This window comes from Festucalex cinctus, chromosome 6, assembly GCF_051991245.1.
Source record: "Festucalex cinctus isolate MCC-2025b chromosome 6, RoL_Fcin_1.0, whole genome shotgun sequence".
In the NCBI taxonomy this organism is placed as follows: Eukaryota; Metazoa; Chordata; class Actinopteri; order Syngnathiformes; family Syngnathidae; genus Festucalex; species Festucalex cinctus.
The window spans coordinates 15,771,388-15,789,659 of NC_135416.1; the positions used below are offsets into that span (position 1 = coordinate 15,771,388).

General features: G+C 40.5%; 1 long non-coding RNA gene across 3 annotated transcripts in view; it reads right to left on the bottom strand.

The window, feature by feature from the left end:
* Positions 1-201: 201 nt before the first annotated feature.
* The window catches only part of LOC144020269 (uncharacterized), a 32,462-nt gene continuing 14,391 nt past the window's right edge, over positions 202-18,272 (bottom strand). For 2 of the 3 annotated variants that reach the window (XR_013283841.1, XR_013283840.1), the window contains 2 exons: positions 3,661-3,704; positions 1,057-2,165 (listed from right to left, as the gene is read on the bottom strand). This is a non-coding gene — a long non-coding RNA (uncharacterized LOC144020269). Of the gene's footprint in view, positions 631-1,056; positions 2,166-3,660; positions 3,705-18,272 lie in introns of those variants that run through there. The other variant, XR_013283842.1, reaches the window with a different exon arrangement.

Below are 18,272 nucleotides of genomic sequence, written 5' to 3' on the forward strand. Positions count from 1 at the left end.
GACATGAAAACTGAATGACATTTCCGACTACTCAGTAATGCTGCTTGTAATGATTGACGTGAAGCTCTGCCGGCGCAACTGGGTGACAAAACCGACTCATCAGTTGTGCTGCCTTTAATGATTAACATGATGTCTTGCCAATGACTATATGAATAGTGAGTACAATTATTGCAAGAGCGCTTGTCTTTCAGCCCCTCTGACGTTATCCCAAAGCCAGTCCGCACACCATTATCACCAGTGAGATTTAGATGTTTGAATGGCAGACAGAATCAATGTCAATTAAATAACGAGAAGGCCGCTAAAGAGACAGCTGTGTCTGAAAACTCATTCAAAGAAGTATCTAAAATACAGAATTATTGTTTTTCTTTTTATAACCAATTTATTTAGAGTATTGAGATGACATTCAAAAGGCACTCAATGACTCAGAGTGGGAGAAAGCAAATCTCACTCTTGAGTCACCTATGAGAGATATGACGTGCATCAAAAAAGCTCCAATTTAGTATTCGTGGTCAAGCTGAAATACATACAACAGAGGACATCAGACCCTCGAAGGAACGCCCTGTACAGTCATCAGCGGCCTGTTCACTTCCCCTCACAACTGAGGCAAGGAGCAACGACAGCACAGAGGAACTACATTAAAAAGAAAGTTCATGTTAACAAACATGATGATACCACAAGAATTTCCTCTTAGTCATGTTGTTGTCTACTGAGAATTCACAGGGAATTTTTCACCAACAACCAAGCTTAATGAAATAAATTAGTCAAGTCAAGTTTTGTTTTGGCTTTCAAACACCGTCGGCATTTTTGCTGAATGTGGTTAACCACGTCCCGCTAAAAAATTGAGCATATTTCTTCAAGCATCTTTCTTATGCCTACACATCCCTATATATGAGCCGTAAAAATATATCTGCTTAAAACCAGTAGTTGAAAAATATGCCTCCGTTGTCGCAAGGCTCGCCACACTGTGACAACGGATAGCTAGCTTGTAAGCTAACAGGCGCTCCTCTCAGCTGGCTCATTTGGGAAAAATATGACCAAACGATGTTCTGTAAATAGTGACATCCATGGAAGATACAGATTTGCTGTGTCGGCTTAGCTATAGCTAGCTAACAGCATGCTTTAGCAGTCGAAAAATAGTGGTTGACTGAACCGGTAATTGTGCCAGTCACCTAATTACATCACTGGGCAGTTCTGATATAGTGGGGGATGGGCAACTTTTGCTGGACATCGCTGGGCGCCATTTTAACCATGATTTAAAAAAAAAAAAATGACAAGGAAATAAAATGTGCTAAACTGTATTAATACCTCTACAATTCAGCATGCCATCTAGTTCTTAGTCTTTGCAAGTGTTTTTAGCAATAATCTTCAAACATTTAATGTATTTAAAAACACATTTGTGAACATGGTGTTTAAGATTTGTAGAAAATGACAGTACTGTATAGGACAAACCAAACAAAACAAGTGGAAACCACTAGAACCTGACATATTCAATTTGTTTCCAACTGTTATTTACTCACAGTTTATTTTCTGTTTCCTCTGTGTGTCCACTTTTCTACTTCTTAAGTTACAACAGTTTGAGTGCACACGTCATTCACATCTCATTTTGTGTTCTCTGGATTTGTTTTGTATGTACTGCACCATTGTCCGCTCTAGCAACAAGCCAATCATAATTTTCTGTTTTCAGAAAACAATTGGATTCTAAAAAAAAAAAAAAAAAAGAAGGTAAATGAAAGTAATTTCAAGTAATTTACGCTCCCCAGTAAGAAGAGGTAGTGAAGTAGACTGACATTTTACTCCCCTGAGATGAGAGTAAACCTGCATCTCTCGTTTTTTGTTTATCTTAGTTTCACTGTCGTTATAGTATGTAAACAATCGAGTCTTGAACATGTGTCCCCAAGATAACTTCTGGTCTGATTTGCTGCTAGATAAATAAAATGGACTTGACCTAATGTGGAAGGCTCCGTGGAGTCTGCTCACGAGGAAACGATCAATGGCTGCAAATGAGGCCTTCTACCTGAATCCAATCAGCGATGCAGCTCCAGCCTGTTATCACGAGCTCTTTCTAGGTCTGATGAAAGGGGACAAGGCAGGCAGACATCCTCTGGGGAACAGGAGCCGGGTGGGGTTAGACGCAGAGGAAGGAATTTGCTTGACAAATGGAATTCCTATAGAGAGAAACAGAGTGCTTGGTTGTGAATGTTGATGTTAAAACATTACGCTTTAGTGGAGTCTATGTGGTCCAAACAAACAGCTGATTGAAGAAGAGTCGGCTTATGTGCAAATGCTGTTCCAATTGAAAGGCTCCTACTAATGCAGATTTCTTTTCATGGATTTACATTTTTGGGAGCTGACTTATATAATTTTAACATTTTAAATGTTAAATGGTGTCCAGAGTAGGTGTGATTTTACAGAGTTGATCACCTTATGTTAGTTTAACTGTGCAAAGATGTCATTAAGGTCCGCCTTCACACCTGCACTTCCCTAGTTTGAGGGAGACAAGCCAGGGCCATTTTCCTCCTCTTCACATCACGAAACACTGACATTCAAACAAAAGGAATTTGGGCCCATTTCAACTCACAGAAGAGACTACACAGCAAAAACTCGGGTGTTAAATCTTTCAACTCTGGCCTTGTTAATTTAACTCATTCTGATTCAAACAGCGTTCTGTCTTGCTGGTGATTGGAGCAGTGACGAGTAACTGTGCAGAGAGTTAAAATATTTTAACATTAATAACACTAATATAGTGTAAAATCGACACTGACCAGTGTTGACTAGTGTTAAATTTCAACTACCACCAAAAAGTAACACTTTCAAAAGTGTTGTTTTAACTACATTTAGTGGCTCAGTATCTAAATGGATAAATTTAACTCTGGTGTTAAATTAACAGTGCCAATTTTGCTGTGTGATTACCAAATTCCTCTTCACCTCAAACCGAGGAAAAATCAGATCTTTGTTTGACATTGAGAGATGAATTTGATTTAATGACATCGAAAAGTGAAAAGAAATGCTATAAATGTGATGAAAGCTTTTAGTAATTAAAAAAAAAGGAAGAATATGACTTTTTCCACCCACGTCAGATATGTTCGAGTTTGAAGGACCTTACAATTTGTGATATAATATGTGACTTTACTTAGTATAGCAACCGTATAAAAGCACAATTTGACCCAATAAGTCCAATTGGGAAGTAAACAAACTGAATTTTGAGCTATTACAGTATCCATTTACTAGAACAAGTGTTGTATTGACCATTTACGCTACCATAATGAACTGCCACAGCTGATTGGTAGCCTATATTGATATATTGATTAATGGGTTGCTGATTGTTATAGGTGGGTGGGCGGTTGCGTATGGTGATTAGGTTTTCATCAATATCCTTGCATCCACAGGCGCATCCCTGTGGAAGTACAAACATCCATTGACTTGTCAAATTTTGTTATATTCCCGGGTCAATTTGAAGCTCCCACCTGGGATCGGCTGGTAAAAAAAAAAGGGAAAAAAAAAAAAGCCATCTTACTGTATACGGTCATTGTTTAAGGGGATTACTGTATAATTCCACTATGCATTGCTACAATGTGCCTATGCTGGCAAAGTGACAGCTTATAACACATATGAGTCAGAAGAAGAAGTGTGTCTTATTTTCTCACGTTTAATGGCACTTACCTTGCATTTTGACTCATACTGCCATCTTGTACTGTCACGAAAACCTGACGAATAGAAGCACAAGCAGCTTTCAGTCTTCTTTATTAACAACACTTCTCATCTCCACCTGATGTGCACTCTTCCTCATCTAATTTAATGGATCATATCAGTCAATAGGATCCATTGACCCAGTGAAGCAACTGCACTCATGACAGCAATCATCTACCTCGTTACAAACTCATATCTATTTTCACTTAAACTGACATTCATTTGGCCTGGCTGTGGGAGTCGGGCTTCACCCAATGAGTCACCGCCTATGACTGCGGTCGTATTAGCGGCTGCCATCGGCGGTGTGCTAATGACGCTGCTGACGAGGTGTGATAACTGACCGAGGTCATGTTGAGTGTCCGCTGAGGTGATTTTTGTGTTTCTAGTGTGATCTTATGAATATTAGCAAGGGGGGAAATGCGTGATGATGTGGACACTGTGGAGGCGTGTGTAAGAATGTTTCGTCATTAATGAGGTATGCATTCTTTCACTGCTCGTGATACATGGTCTATATGGACTTTCTCTGGATTTATGTACTGCAAACTGAAGTTGAATACATTCATAAATTTAAGGATCAGTAATTTTTGGTTCAATATCAACAGCAACTGGAGGTTCAGTATCTTGCTCAATGACACACTGGCATGGTCAAAACGGTTTAGGATCGAACCCACAACCTTTGGGTTGGGAGATAACTCTGGGGCGGCATGGTGCATGAGTGGTTAGCACGTCCACCTCCCAGTAATGAGGACGCAAGACCAAGTCCAGGCTTCGACTCTTACTGGGTGGAGTTTGCATGTTGTCCCCGTGCCTGCGTGGGTCTTCTCCGGGTACTCCGGTCTCCTCCCACATTCCAAAGACGTGCATGGAAGGTTAATTGGGCGCTCCGAATTGTCCCTAGGTGTGCTTGTGAGTGTGAGTGGTTGTTCATCTCTGTGTCCCCTGCGATTGGCTGGCAACTAGTTCAGGTTGTACCCCGCCTACTGCCCGAAGCCCGCTGGGATAGGCTCCAGCACCCCCCGCGACCCATGTAGATGGATAACAACTCTACCAGCTGAGTAATGATCATGACATGACATCATTGTGTCATGACTAGGGTCATGCAAGGGTTATGTTTACTGTCATGACTAGGGTCATGCAAGGGTTATGTTTGGGTCAAAGACCGTGAGGTCAACTGTCTGTCTTGAACTGATGTAACCAGCATCTAGTAACTAGATGCTGGTTACATCGTCATACTAGTTGAAACTAGATTCTAGTTTCAACTAGATTCTAGTTTCAACTAGTATGACGCTATGTGATGTCAGAAGATATGTGATGTCAGGAATCTCTTTATCTGGTCAACAGCCAATCAGATAATTCCATGTCAGTCCTGTTACCCACATGTCTAGCCACAACCAATCAGATCGATTTGCTGTCTATATAAGCCTGTCTGTTACCTCTGTTCCTCTGTGCACCTCCACAGCTCAAGTTAGCTTAGTGTCTCGTGATTCTTGATACGTTCTCGTTGTTTCTCGTCTCGTCAAGTTTGTTCTACGCCTCTCGATGTTACGCGAATAAAGAGTTAAAATCTTATTTGTGTCTACGTTTTTGGGATCCAACTCCAGAATATAACACATTGATGACATTTTTGTGACTAACTGGCTTCTTGGGGGGCTTTCAGACTGCCACATTTTAGTCTACAAACTGTATTAGTCTTTAAATTAAAACCATAAACCTTTTGTATATTGGCTGCTTTCTCCTTTCCAAACATGACGCCCCTCCCGCCAGTCTGATTTTAAGTGGAGACAGGTGCGCTCGAACTGTAATTGCACTACCTTCAGTAATTGAGTGTGGAGACAAAAGTTGTAAACCTTGTAGAATGGTGTCTATATTCATTGACGCAAAATGCAGCAACACAGTGTGTTAGCACTTTTCTGTGTTTGAATCTCAGCTCTGACCTCATCGGTATGAATGTGAATGACTTCAGTCTTTTATTTTCACATACTGTCACTATAATTACTGTTATGATAAAGTGTTGTGTTGTATGGGTGAATGTATGAACACATATTGTTTTTGAAAAACAACAGTTTTATAACTTTTGCCACATGAATTAAAAAATAAGCATGTTGAAATCTGAATATCACTCATCACTAAGAAAAGCAATTTCACACTGTCCTACACACACCAAAAAATGAGGAAGGTAAATAAGAGAAATAATCTCAACTTCCTGTTTCCTATACGACGGCATTGAGACTATTTCCTGGACATTAACCACATTGTAATTACTGACAGAGTGAATCTTGCATATAAACTATGACGTCACTGTCACATGTGACACTGTTGTGATATTTCCAACCAAGATTTCAAATTAAACCTCGTTTTAATAAATTAATAACCCAGCTACACAATGCACATTTCATTACGAGTTATTGCGTTGGAAATTACACATCTGCTTGCACATTTTCATTTCATCATCGACATCAATTTTCATTCTAATTTGCATTTAAATTATACTCATACATGTGCAGTGGTTATGCGAGCAAGGAATTACGGATTCTAGCCAATTATTTATTCATTCAGTCTTTTATCATCTTTATCACTACTCCCTGCAAATAATTTGTGACTTTTATGATTGTCTCCTATTATCTTGAAACAGGCTTGACAAATTGCGGACTTCCTGCGTGGGTAAACAAAATTGTACATTCAGCACTATCACAACTGATTAAAAAGGTCATGCAAACAACGGCGACGCACAATGTTTGGCATGCTTAAAGAAACGGGTTCCTGTTGGCCAGCGTACACTTCCTGTCCCACATTGCGGGAACAGCACAGGACCAGCCATGCATTTCCTCAACAGGAAGTGGACCTGCTTTTGTTGGGGGCTCGTGGGATGCCAAAACGCATTAATCCAACAACTGCACAGATGTGTTATATTGAGTTTAACTGTCATTAGCACAACCTTAAATTGTCTCCTGTTCATCACGTTGAACGACCAGTCTTCTTTCTTCTTCTGCCTTCGCCCTAATGCTGTCTTTGTTGATGATCAAAGCTAAAATAGTGTAAGAGGATTTATTTTCATATTATTATATGTATTTGTTGGGATCTATTTTGTTTTGATTTGGGGGGACCGGAACTACATTGTGGGAGATGAGCGTGTGGCGCGGAAGGATACAGAGAGAGAGAAAGGAGGGGGAACGATTGTGAGGGAAGTTGAATTAAGACGAGACGAGGAAATAAAGTGAAAGCTGGAGCTATTCCCTCTCCGACTGTTTCTTTCCACGACCTCCATTTGGAGCGATCCACAAACACTTGTCTTCACAAAGATCCTGTGTTACACTGGTGGCAGCGGTTTGTGGATTTTCAGCGGTGAGTGAGGTTGAATTTGCGCTCCGTTCGAGAGCCTGTGCTAAGCTAGCGGCGGCCGACGAAAAGTGAACGTGGCCCGATACCTTGTCCACAAGAGGACAGGAGGACAACGGCTCGCTTCTACGAAGGAGGACCGCGCTTGTCAGCTAACAGGTGGACAATTTACAAACTGCTTTTCACTACGAACTTTCAGCTATGGCGAACAATTTTTGGAACGAGCTGTCCTTTCAGTTGAGTAAGAACCGCGCCATCCCACATTACCGCCAAATTTTTATGGGGGATGGTAAGGAGGATTTTTCGAGATGGTGCAGACACTTTGAGGTGACTGTTGGTGCTCACTCTGAGGCTGACGAGGACAGTTTAGCAAAGCTGTTACCTACATGCTTGGGTGGGGCCGCATTCAGTTACTGGGACAGTCTATCTGATGAAGACAAGAGCGACTATACAATCACTAAAGAGAAACTGAAGGCTGTTTTTGGACAAGCTGCCTATTTATCAACATTTCAAAGTTACATTAATGCACGTGGCCGTCTTCCTGGTGAGGCTCTTCCTGTGTTTGCTGCAGAGATCAGCCGCTTGGTTGAAGAAGCTTTCCCGACATATGGTGATGACGCTAAAAGTGGAGAGAAATTTCGCCGCTTCATTGCTGGACTTGATCCATATCTGCAACTACGATGCCACGAACAAGGTGTGAAAACACTTGAAGAGGCTCTGAAGTTTGCGGTACAAATTGAGACTGCCCATCAAGCAAGCAGAGTGTTTGCTGCTCAGGGGCCTTTTCCTGCAGCACCCACTTATCCTGCAGTTTCGCCTATCGTGACACCTCCTCTTCCCATGGCTGCTCCCCTGGGTGTCCACTCAGCTAATGCAGATGACATGAAGAAGATGTTAAAGACCATTGAGGCATTATCAGACAAGGTGGAACGACTACAATTGACAGTTAGCCAGCAAGGGCAGGATTCACAATGCCGTGGTGGTGCTGGCTATGGATTTCGTCACAGGAGTTTCACACCTGAGGGTCTACGACGTGATCGCTATCCTGCAGAACGATACTATGGATCACCACCTCGTCGCAGAGATTCATCCTACGAAAGAAACTCAACTAGTCGCAGTGCGTACCGGACCTCCCGACGTGATGAGGAGGTGTACAACCAACAAGGTCCACGCACTCAATCGGAATCATCGCAACGCAATAGGAGAGGCTACAGTCCTTCACGGAGGAGCTACACGGATCGTGGCCGCTCTCCTGATCGATACGCCGGGGGACATCATCAACGATCTCCGAGTCCAGCTGGACGTGTACGTTTCCAGTCTCCTTCACGTCCTCAGACGGATCAGGGAAACTACGAGTAGTTGACGATGAGGGCCAGTTGTCAACTACTTGCTCCCAGGCCCAAAAAGACTTGGACACATCATCTGACACACCTGTAAGTGACAGTACATTGTTGACTGATAATGAGAGGAGATATGTCTCAATTATTGTTGAAGACACAGTGGTACATGCATTTGTTGACACGGGGGCTGACATTTCGGTCATTAGTGAGGATTTCAGAATGAGTACACATGCTTTACAGAGAAAGCCAATTGTGAAGCAATTTATTCCTCTCACTGGGGTCACAGGTGATCCTCTGGACTCTGTAGGCTCTATTTCAGTTAACCTGAGTATTGCACACAAGCCAATGGTACACCCGCTTCAAGTTGTCAGGAACTGTACCAAACCTGTTATATTGGGTTGGGATTTCCTAGTTGCCAATGGTATCACCGTGGACACACGGAACATGGTATTGGATGTCGAGGGAAGAACAGTACCACTGGTTAGTCCACGTCGATATGTTCCATGCTTGGCTGCTGTTTCTGTCTCATCCACAGTCCCAATTCCCGCTCTGTCTGAAAAGGTCATCGCAGCAACTATTGTGGCACCTCAAAAGGGACTGAAACCCAACAGCTATGCAGGTGTGTTTGAACCACATTACACAGATCAATCTAATACGGGTTTTGCATGGACTGTGGCTAATGTAGAACAAGGCTCTATTTGCATTCGGGTGGCAAATCTTTCTCATGAGGAGGTCATGTTACATGGTGGTACACAGATAGGACGTTTTCATGCTATCTCTGAGGATGGCCAAGGTGAATACACTACTATTGACTGTTCCATTGGTAATATAAATATTGAGGTGCCTAACGGTGCTGAGCCAGTCATCCTTCCAGATGTGAAAGACTTAGAACTAACGCAGATTCAGAAAAATCAATTGACAGAAACTTTGACCTCTTTTGCCGATGTGTTTAGTCAACACCCACATGACTTTGGCAGGACGGACCTAGTTACACACAGAATAACTACAACTTGTGACAACCCAATTTCACAGAGAGCTTATCGTACGTCTCCTAAAATGAAGGCAGAAATCCACCGTCAGGTGGACGCTCTCAAGGCACAAGACTTGATAGAGGACAGTATGAGCCCGTGGGCAAGTCCAGTAGTGATGGTGAGAAAGAAAGATGGTTCGTACAGGTTTTGTGTGGACTTTCGGAAACTAAACTCTGTTACTGTTACTGATGCACATCCCTTACCAAGGGTGGACGATAGTTTGGACGCATTGTCGGGTTCTCAATTTTTCTCAACAATGGATATGTCAAGCGGGTATTGGCAGGTGAAAATGGATCCTGTGGATAGACACAAAACCGCGTTCACAACAGGTGATGGTCTTTACCAATTTAAAGTAATGCCCATGGGCTTAAAAAACTCTCCACCAACATTTCAGAGACTCATGGAACTTGTGTTGAGGGGACTTCACTGGACGACCTGTGTCATTTATTTAGATGACATTATTTGCATGGGTAAAAGCTTTGAAGAGCACTTGCATAATCTCAAAGACATTCTTGGGCGTTTTAGAGAAGCAGGTTTGAAACTAAACCCCAGAAAATGTGATTTTTGCAAAACGAGTGTGAAATATATGGGACACATTGTATCCCGTGACGGGCTCACGTTGGACCCTGTCAACAGTGCACGCATCCGTGACTGGCCTGTGCCACGTTCACCAACCGAGGTACGCGCATTTTTGGGTTTGTGCTCATATTATAGACGTTTTGTACATAAATATGCGTTCGTGGCACAGCCTCTGCATAGACTCACACAGAAACAAGTACTTTTCCAGTGGACTGATGAATGTTGTGTGGCTTTTCAGACATTGAAAGATGCACTTACTTCCGCACCAATAATGGCCTTCCCTAATTTTGACCAACCATTTATTTTGAGTACGGATGCCTCCAATTTTGCAATTGGCTCAGTACTCTCTCAGGTTCAAAACGGGCTTGAAAGGGTGGTGGCTTACGCAAGTCATGTTCTTTCAAAGACTGAGAGAAAGTGGTCTACCTATGACAAAGAATTATATGCTATTGTTTGGTCAATTAGACACTTCAGACACTATTTGAACTGTAATCCATTCACTATTGTTACTGATCATCGTCCTCTGCTCAGTTTAAGAAAAATGGATCTGACGCATGACCCCACGGGACGCCGAGGCCGTTGGGCGTTGGAACTGGATCCCTATCAATGGAGAATTACGCTCAAAGAAGGAAAGAAACATACGAATGCTGATGCAATGTCACGGATTCCTATGGTGGCACAGGAATCCACTGAGAGGACAACTTCCCGCTCAGTGGAATGTCATCCCTTCCCTGATGATGCTGAAGTGGTGGCCCCCACTTCAGACTTGTTAGGCTCAGTTGGACAACCTTCTGTTGACAACAGTGCCTCATCTCAGGTATGTTTTGTTGACTGCAACACTGAACGGTTGAACACTATGTTACTGCCGACATTGTCTGTTCAGACTGATGACATAATTTCCGCACAACTTTCTGATACCGTGCTCGCTGAGGTATATGCCTGGGTGAGAAATCAAAAACGCCCTTATCTGAGACAGGTTAAAGGTCGGGTTCGGAGAAAACTTTGGTGGCAGTTTCCCAAGTTAGTGCTATGTGATGATGTACTCTGTCGCACAGGTCGCAGTGTCCCGGGGAAACTGGACTATTATCAGGTGGTAATACCAGCCTCACTTGTTACAGAGACGATGCATTTTCTTCATGGCAATCCGTGTTCTGGTCATTACAGTGCTGAGCGCACTGTTAAGCGAGCATTGAACATGTGCTATTGGCCAGGAATGAGATCCGACCTTGAAAACTTTTGTAACCTGTGCGAGTCATGTGAAGCCTTCAGGAAACCGGTGCCACAACGCAAAGCGCCTTTACATTCTATCCAGTCTGACAGACCGTTTCAGTTTGTGTGTACAGACATAACTGAACTTCCGATTACGACTGCGGGCAATAGATATGTACTGGTAAATTGTGGTAATACAAGATCATTTTACTAAGTATGTAAACGTCTACCCCATGACGGACCAAAAAGCGGCGACAGTGGCCCAGTTATTTTGTGAGCGATACATCCCTGACCATGGTGTTCCTGAAGAACTGTTTTCAGATCAGGGCCGGCAATATGAATCAGAGGTGGTACAAACTATATGTCAACGACTAAACATTAAAAAGAAAAGGACATCGCCATATCACCCACGAGGGAATGGTATGGTGGAAAGATTCAATCGGACATTGAAGGGACAATTGGCTAAATTGATTCAGGATCATGGGGGTGAATGGGACTATTACCTACCTGCTGTGGTTCTATCTTTTAATGCCACCCCACACTCAAGCACGGGGTATTCACCCTATTTTCTTGCTCATGGCAGAGAGCCAAGGCTACCTGCAGAGGTCCAAGTGGCCCCGCCCAGAGAATTGGACACCCCACAAAACTATGGGTCAGAACTAGTGTCACGCATGAGCTTGGCATTTGAGACAGTTCACAGGTTTCGTGAGGAACAAGAACTAAAACGTGAATACTACTATAACCAACAGGTTAATTTCAAGCCTTATGGTTGTGGGGATTTGGTGTGGATTGATGATCCTACCACACAACGACAGAAGCTATGTCCAAACTGGACCGGGCCTTTTAAGGTCATTTCTGTTGATGAGGATGGTCTCTTGTACCAGCTGTTGGATGTTAAAGATACTCAGGCCGCACGAAAAACTATTCACTATGATCGTTTGAAACCTTTCCGGGGCACTGAGGTAATATTACCAAAAACTGTGTCTTTTCCTGCCAGGGACCGTACGCCGAGTTACACGGCATTGTCCGGTTCTCTTCCTATTCGTTTTGGTGATAGTGGGTTGACTCAACTGTCAGGGCCCGCTAGGCCTTCTGTGCCGGCACAGAGGAGACTAACAGGCCGCGTCTCCCATAAGCCAGGATTGCGTCCCCTAGGTGACCCTTCAGGGCCATCTATGACCAGGAGTGGCCGTATTATTCGAAGGCCACAGCGCCTTCTTGCATGAGGTGTTTATGCTAAATGTGTTTACAAAAAAAAAAAAAAAAAAAAAATGATGGCACATGCCTGTGTTAAGTGTTTATGGGATATGTGTACCACTTCCTAATGGTGTGTAGTTTTTTTAGGGGTCTTATGTTTGTACAATGATGATTGAATTTGGTTCAATTTTGTTAATTTTGTCTGTTGATATGTTCCAGACGAAATGTGGACATTTCATTTTGAAGAGAAGGAAATATGTAAGAGGATTTATTTTCATATTATTATATGTATTTGTTGGGATCTATTTTGTTTTGATTTGGGGGGACCGGAACTACATTGTGGGAGATGAGCGTGTGGCGCGGAAGGATACAGAGAGAGAGAAAGGAGGGGGAACGATTGTGAGGGAAGTTGAATTAAGACGAGACGAGGAAATAAAGTGAAAGCTGGAGCTATTCCCTCTCCGACTGTTTCTTTCCACGACCTCCATTTGGAGCGATCCACAAACACTTGTCTTCACAAAGATCCTGTGTTACAATAGCATATGTTTGTGAAATATCAAAAGCTCATCAAGATCAGTGCTCAGAATTTTTAACCCAGGCTGGGTGTGTCACCATATTACCGGTAGGTTCACTACCAGTGTTGGGACAGGGCTATTATAGTTTTGGAATTTTCAGTTGAGTTTGTTTTGAGTTTTGTTTTTTAAATTTAGTTTAATTCGTTTTCAAGTGTGGTTCTGCTCGTTTTGATTCGTTTTAGTTTAGTTTTAGCTAGTTTCAGTATTAGTTTTAGTTTTTAAAAAAAAAATGTGCATTACTTGTGCGCAATATTTAATGAACACCATTGGAATGACGTCATCTCAAGGTGCTTTTCTATTGGCTGCTGCTCGATGATGTCACTTCTGTGTGACACACTTTCAAACGTCCTGATTCCGGTTAGTATCAAAATAAAGCTACTTAAAATAACACATTTAAAATCATCCCCAAAGTCTCATGCATTAAATTAATTATCAAAGATGAAAACAAAGGACATTTTTGCTATTATTGCCGTTAGTTTTATAAACATGTAGTTTCAGTTAGTTTTCGGGGTTTTTTTGTTTAAAGAATTTTTGTTTTTATTTTATTTTGTTAATGAAATTGTTTTTTGAATTTTAGTTTTAGTTTTTTCGTTAGTTTTATTTAAAGTAAAATAACCTTGGTTGGGAAAGTTACTTTATAGAAGTAATTAGTTACTCATTACTTGCTAAAAAGAAAAAGAAAAAAAAACTGATTTAGTAATTGAATTACTTCACAATAAAAGTAACTTGTTATCAGACAAAGTAACTGTTTTCACTTCTTAAAAATAATTGGGATTTCTATGTTATTATTATTATTATTATTATTATTAATAAAAAAAATGCAAATTATGTTCACTAGGCTATATAGGGTGTTTTCATTGATTTTTGTGAATATTAATGTCACACAAATGTATCACTCCATAATGATAGACATCATATACTATGTTATACCATTGACAATTACTACAGCAATCAGAGAGGAAAAAAAACCCAATACTATATGGTGATTCACTACTCAACCTAATCGGTGAGTGTGTGTGTTTGTAAGTCTGGGTGTGTCTACAGCAAGTGGATGTGCGTACATCTGTATTCACATTATTGTCTCTGCTAGGTGTTTCCTTGTTATTGTAGTTCCACCTAAAACCACTTTAGTTCTCTTCTTGTCAAAGAAAAATTTGCTTATGTTGCTCATGTTTCTATTGCAGAAGTGTTACTTCTCACGCAAAGTACACAGTTAAGAGCATTTAAAGATGAAAATTAGATGATAATAATAAACTGTGACCACTAGAAAGCCACATTGTGAATGCATTCTATGGAGCTTCTAAATTTGGTTACCTATCATGGTGCCAATAATCCACCAAAAACTGGATGTGAGGCTGGTCATAAATAAAAGAAAGATGTTCACGTTTCTCTGAAATTTGATTCCTTCTCTGATGATATCTAGATACTGTAGTGTTTTTTTTTTTTTTTTATGTCCTTGCTTGGTAAGGGGCAAAACTGTCACAAAAACAGCCTGGATGTGTTTATGTTTGTACCCGACCACAAACAGGCCTGGCTCGGTCTTAGAGGAATCCAGTCCAATCTGTTCCTGACACATTCTCATCTGGAGCCACATATTGCTCTTTACTTTAGTCCCTTTCCTGTGGATCTCTAAATAAATAAATACATATTTATTTATTTTATTTTTTTAGGTAAAATATTCTCTAAACATATTAATGCTAAAATGAATAATTAAATATTCAAAAAATGTCCAAATTTGTAATTTGACAGCAAAAGAGATGAAAGGTAGATGAAAATGTTTTAGCAATTACCTCTATATAAATATGTCCAAAAAGTGACCATAAAATGTCCAAAAAGGAAGAGGAAAAGCAAAAAAATTACCAAATAATGTCCACAAAATTGCAAAAAAAAAAAAAAAGTCAGGAAATGTATTTGAAAAGGAAGAAAAGAAAACATTCAAAAAGTAACCATAACATGTCCACAACATTGCCAAAAATGCTAGAAATTTGATAGCAAAAAAAGGCAAAAAAAAAAAAACCAAAACAAAACTATAAAATGTCCAAAAAAGGAAGAAGAAAGGCAGAAAATTACCATTTTGCGTCAAAAAAAAAGCCAAAAATGTCAGAAAGGCAGAAAGGTAAAAAAAATGTAGAAAAAAAACGAAGTGTGACAATTACTAAATAAATAAATAAATGAATAAATAAAAATTCAAAATCATTAGAAGGTAGAAGCAAATGAATGTGTATGCTTTAGATGCTATGGTCACACAGTTTTTCTTCCATCACAATTTGAAAAAAAATGTTTTGTGGCTCCGCACACATTTTTGCTTATTTATTTGCCCTACAATGGCTCTTGACAGGAAAGAGCCCTGCTATAAGCAAAACATAAAAAGTAGCAGGAAATACTTGGAAAGTACATTCACTTGCTATATCGACCTATTAAAATTATTCTTAGCGAAAGTCATACAGTGAAAGAACGTGGTTAGACTGAAAACTTCTGAAATGACTTTCGTCTTAATTTAGAAATGAAGGGGAAATCACATGAGTAGTGAAACGTGTAGTAGTGATCCTCTTTTGTAACAATTTGCCAGACAGTGACAAAGGGTATTTCCTACAGTTCCTGTCATAAATGTCACAGTGCTTCTCATTTTGCTTCATTTTGCAGATGACCTAAAGCACGTAGGTGGCGGTATAGTATGCAACTTGAGTTTTACATGAGGGGAAACGATGACACCACCATTACCAACACAGACGTGGCAGGAGTTGACTCAACCTCGAACAAGATCTTCAGATTAATAGTAAAACAATAAACTTAGCATTACCATTAACGAGATGACACATACAGTAGGGAGGAAATAAAAAGTTTATATAAATTATTAAGGGCGTGTTGAATCTTCATTTGCATGTCTCATGTTTGTACACAGGAAAACAAACACACCCTAGTGTTGTGTATGTACGTGCCTTCCATGTGAATCACCTGTTGTGTTGTGTTGTGTTGTTTTGGATATATATGCCATGTGTCACATCAAATTCCCTTCAGAGTGATCAAACTGTGTAAGGTTTTATTTTATATTAGTTGACTAACCATCTCTTTTTCTTATTGGAGCAAGTATGAGAATTGATATCTCCAAAGCAACCTTAGTTATTATGATGACTATGCTGAAAGAATAACACCTAAACACCAGCCATTATGTGTCACACATTCACACTCACATTGATGCTATTCCTGTTCCCGAAGGGAGCAATTTTTGGCCGTGCTGCCGCTGAATACACCTGCTTTGACGTCTGCAGGCACCAGCCATCTCCCTTAAGGCCGTGAGATGACTCAAATCCCTGAGGGACTGCTTCCAAGTCAGCCTCGTCCCCCTTCGAGCTGGAAGGTTACGTCTGTCATCTGTTATCTTAAGCCCTCGCGGGTTGGCTCGGTGTGAGCTTAGTGACGCGTGTGTGTGCATTCTGAAAGCGAAGGATGTTGTTTTGTCTTCTTACCTACTGTATGTTATGGGGGCGTATGTTTATTTTAGCTTTAAGTTGGCGGTGTGAGTTGGGGATGAAGGTTGAATCATATTGCATCGTCTTTACTGTATTGGAGAGTGACGACAATTCTGTGGGAGCCTGACATAAAAATATATCAAGTATGTGTGCATGGCGATATGAGAGGGGTGATTAGTGGGTAATATGGATTGACTAATTTATTGTTTTGACAGAATTGTTGTCTACTTGAAATGTTTCTAAAATACAAAGAAAAAACTTTACTTGGTTGTTGTCATGTAAATATAACAGTAGGCCAGTTTTTTTTTGGAAAATTAGAGAAAATAAGCCTTCTACCTTTCTAAGAAGATACTTAGAAATGTTGCCTAAGCAGGGCAGCAAGTATGGGGGATGTGGTTAAACCGACTAAATACAGTATATTGTGTTGTTTCCGAAATGACTGTTTCCTTGAATTTCAAAAAGCAGAAACATTAAAACGTAAATGTTGATCCTCTTTTGTAATAACAATGAGTAAGTGTATTACATTAGTTCCTGAAATGAAAGTGATGATTGTTTCAGTAATTAGTTGGCTGGTATCAAAACAAACAAACAAACAAACAAACAAACAGCTCCATGTCAATAGCAAGGATGATTTCATATGCAATGGCTGTTTGAAAAATAATTATATTTTTTTAAAACAAATCTGTAAAACAACATTTATAGACAGCTTCAAAATGATGTAATGGGGAAATTTTTAACGTCTCACAGACAAAATTTACTTTGTCATTCATTTTTACACTAGTTGGCTGGTCAGACACAACTATTTGTATACAAAAAACTAAAAAGTAAAATTTCTCGATTATGTCCCCTTCAAAATTTGGCAAGGATATGAATCATATTAAAGTGGGAGTCAACGCCAAAATGTTTTCTTTGCAATGATTTGTTCTATGCACTCTAAAAAGGCATTCTGATTAATATTGGGTTTGTAGAATATAAATCAAGCAGCAAAATCGACCTTTTATCCATCTCACGAGGCGGCCATTTTGCTAATTCCTGTCGAGAGAAAATTACATCACAGTTGCTCAAGGGCTCAAGTAACGACCAATTGCGTTCCAGCTTGCGAGCGTCACATGACCAGACTCAGAAAACAGGTGAGATGTGATTGGTTGTTACCTAAGCCCTGAGCACTGTGATGTCATTTCCAGTTGAAAGCAAGTAGGAAAATGGCTGCCACCTGAGATGGATAAAAACCGGTTGGAGTTTGTTGCTTATTTGTAATTCATATTCCACAAATGTAATATTAGGTAATCAGGATGCTGTGTTTAGACTAATGAAAGCGCTTACAACATAATATTGTATTATTATAGTTTTTTTTTTTTTTGTGTGCCTCATTTAACAGTTTTTGACTTTGACTCTTGGCGGTGACACTTTATCTGTTTGTTTTGTTTCCTTTAGAAGTGACTATAATCTAAAATAATACGTTGGGGGAAGTCCTGTACCTGTCAGGTGACCAGGCCAGGATGTGCCTCCTGCGACCTAATGAGGACAAGTTTGGAAAATGAGGAAAATGGACTAACCCATCCCTTCTTTCTCCAGATTTTTTTTATCCAATACATTTTGACTGTCAATCAACCTAAAAATAATATGTAAATAAACAACCCTGCAGGTTCCCAAACAACCAACGTCACAGCACCTCAGCCAGAGTAACCCCTTCCTTTTGTCTGCTTTGCCTTGTCTGTCTGACGCACACGGATAAGTGACATCATTAGAGGGTGCAAAGTGATCCACCATCATGGTGGTGTCACGTGTACAAATTCTCATGTGGATGAAAAGCCCAGCCTCTCAATTTCAATTTAGAAGCATTTTCAT